Below are 3,784 nucleotides of genomic sequence, written 5' to 3'. Positions count from 1 at the left end.
GTGAAATCTAACTATGAAGACCAAAACTGTTTTAATACCAGACTGTAAATAATTTTATTTCTGCTGTGACGTTGAACATTTTAACCTGTAGGTCAGTGTGGAGTCATTGTTGGATCCAGACTCTGGTGGTCAGTAGAGGAATTGCATACTCTTGTACTTCAGAAAGCCTTCCGTATGTGGAAGCAGCATACATTCTTGCATTTCCATTCTTATTTATGTAACTTGGCAAGATATCAGATATTTATTTGATCCAGGACTACTGGAGTGAAAGCTAAAAAATGCATCATTTTCTTTCTCTTTGCATTTCGGCTTAGTTTGTAAATGTCTTGTCAGGAAAACCATTTTGTTTGTAGAGGCTGAGAGTTATGAGCTGGGTTTTGGTCGTAGATGTGCAGCAGGGGCCCGACCTGGCCGTGTTCGGTTAATAGGATGCTTTGATAAGAGAGCCGACGTAACTGTGAAACGGTCATGAAGGAAGCAGGCTTTGAGGTGGAGAATTTGATAAAACTCCTTGAATTACTTATGCTCCAAGAGTAATCTTCCCAGCTCTCTTTGCTTATCTTTACACCTGTTGTGGTTTTTATGCAGGAGCTCTGATTTCTTCATCCAGAGTCGCCTCCCTGGACCACAGGTGAGGTGAGCCGGGCTCTTAAGTCTTGTCCTGGTTCCGCCTCAAACTCTCGACAGCTGCAGGTTTCAAATCAGACCAGTTTATGTGAATCAGTGAGATAATCTGATCTGGCCAGCCACCGAAAATCCCCCTTCAGTGTATTAAAGACTCCCACCGTGGAACCACAGAGATTTATCCGGATCAGGAATGGTATTGATATTGGTCTTACAGTAGCACACGGAGAGCTGCGATTGTCTGAAATTGCATATAAATTATTACTCCATGTAGATGTAACAGAACTTTCTGTCCACATTGACATACAAGTTAAAACAGCATTTATATGCATATAGTCCTTTTTAAGATAATAATAATGTCTTTATTCGTCAGTATACCTAGAAACACACTGACATTTGTCCTCTGCTTTTAACCCATCACTAGTAGCAGTGTGCTGCCTTTATTCTGGCGCCTGGGGAGCTATTAGGATTAAAGGCCTTGCACAGGGGCCCAAAGTGGTATATTTTTGGTTGCCATACTCGGGATCCTCCAGACCCAAGCCCACCTCTGTAACCACTAGACTACCACTCCCCCCAGATCATTTACCAGCACACACTGCTTTACCTCATCTCTCGTCGTCAAAGAAGTAAAGGTGGGTTTTGATAGCCTGGAAAGCCATCCTCGTAAGCCCTGCCCCCTTAGTTACTGTTGCTAACTTGAACAATCTTTCGCTGCTGTTCACAGCTTTACACTGTCTGTGTGAAAACCTTGTCCCAAAGACGTTTTAGACAAATTTCTGACACAAAAGGACCACTTTCCGTCGAGGATCATTCAAATGAGTCTCAAATTTGTCATGAAGTGGGATGTAGAAAATGTAAAAATGGATATGATTGGTACAAAGGTTAAATTGGGGGTGAGGGTCTACATAAATGAACTCCATTGTTTATCTTCTCTGAATACCTGGAATCATTCTTACTCATAATCACAGATGAGAGTTCGGGATCCTCCGATTCTTCTGGGGAGATGAAAGTTACAGGTCTCTGAGTTCTGCGCCCTGTGGAACTGATACTCAACAGCTATTGGCTCATCCGCGTTTACGGGGCGAGTTAGGGTTGCCACCTTTCAGAAATAGAAATAAGGGACGCCCTGATTTCAGCAGCGCAGGAGCCAAAAGATAAAAGCCCCCAAACTACTAAACTGAATAAAAATGTGTTTATTTTTATATAACATTTTTATATAAAAAAACAAAATGCTTTGATTTCAAGTTTAAAGTGCTTTAATAGCATTGAACTTGCATGACTGTACAGACAGCCAACCATACTAGTAACTGAAATATCCTCCTATGCTACTGTATGTCCACATCAGCCCAAATGTATAATATAGCCTACAGGTGAAGAATATGGTGTAAAAGTTAATTTATTTCAATAATTCAACTAGAATATGGTGTAAAAGTTAATTTATTTCAATAATTCAACTAGAATATGGTGTAAAAGTTAATTTATTTCAATAATTCAACTAGAATATGGTGTAAAAGTTAATTTATTTCAATAATTCAACTAGAATATGGTGTAAAAGTTAATTTATTTCAATAATTCAACTAGAATATGGTGTAAAAGTTAATCTATTTCAATAATTCAACTAGAATTTGGTGTAAAAGTTAACTTATTTCAATAATTCAACTAGACTATGGTGTAAAAGTTAATTTATTTCAATAATTCAACTAGAATATGGTGTAAAAGTTAACTTATTTCAATAATTCAACTAGACTATGGTGTAAAAGTTAATTTATTTCAATAATTCAACTAGAATATGGTGTAAAGGTTAATTTATTTCAATAATTCAACTAGACTATGGTGTAAAAGTTAATTTATTTCAATTATTCAACTAGAATATGGTGTAAAGGTTAATTTATTTCAATAATTCAACTAGAATATGGTGTAAAAGTTAATGAAAATACGGTATAAATCGCGTCCCGTATTAGTTCAATACGGGACGCAACATTTTTTTCTCAAATAAAGGACAATTCCGTATTTTACGGGACGGGTGGCAACCCTAGGGGCGAGGCTTACTGATGTCAATTATTATAGTCTTCGATAGAAAGAATTAGTCAGGTTTGTGTGATTGGACTTTGAATTTCAGGGGTCATCAGAGGTCACGACTCAAACTGGCCACCAACACAGAGATTAGATTGTGTTTTGGGTGGAACCCCAAAGTTTATCCAGACTAATTCCTTTCCTCTCTAATTATTTTGAATTACTTATCTCGAATTCGCCACCGAACCAAAGGCCAGATTCCCCACAGGGTCAGCTGGGTTTCCTCAGAACAGACTCCTCTAAAACACACCAGAAGTGGTGGTGAGGAACTCCAGCATGTAGTGGTTCAAACTGACGACTTGAAGCCACCTTAGCCATGCCCGGCCCCATCCACAGGGCTGATGGGAAAGCCAGACAGCACATGCAGCGTTTTACTGTAGGCCAGTTTTCTGTTTTCTCGCTGGAAAAACTCTCACATCCATGAAACACACGTTTGAGCCGGAGCAGGAAGGGGAGCTATATAGGCTATAGCATGACACGTGTAAGCAGATCTAGCTGCATTTGAAGTTTTAAAAGTTTCTGCCTGAAAGATTTAGCGTTAACAGAGGGAGCCGTATATGACACCCTTGCAGGACCCTTTATACATTGGAATAAATTTTTCAAAGGAAATCATAAAAGGCCTTTTCCGTGCTGTGCTGTGCCATGCTGAAGGCTCCACTTCAACTGGGCCAGTCCACATTCTTCCACCATTACTGCCGAGCATCCGCCCAGAGCATTAGCCCCGTTGACGGAAGGTTAAAACCCAGGTCAGAGGATTTTAATGAGCCAATTTGAGCCATATTTTATAATACACCAGGATATGTTGTGGTATTGTTTGGAGGAAAAAAAAAAGGCCAAGAATAAAACTGGGCCGGGGAGAATGACAAAGCCAGTCACTTCCTACAAGCCAATGATGAGAAAAGCTTGGACGGCTCCGGGGAGCCCACATGTTTGACGGGACGGTCCAGAGTTTCTGGTCACGCACCGCTAGCAGGGCTTGTAACAAAAGAGGCGACTCTCCGGAGCTGCCGGTGACGCAAGTGGCCGGAGGGGCTCCTGTTCGCTCCTCGTCCCGGCCGGCACCGCTCTCATCAGCATCCACAGTTCG

Source organism: Cololabis saira, chromosome 9, assembly GCF_033807715.1.
Source record: "Cololabis saira isolate AMF1-May2022 chromosome 9, fColSai1.1, whole genome shotgun sequence".
In the NCBI taxonomy this organism is placed as follows: domain Eukaryota; kingdom Metazoa; phylum Chordata; class Actinopteri; order Beloniformes; family Belonidae; genus Cololabis; species Cololabis saira.
This window is presented reverse-complemented; position numbering follows the sequence as displayed.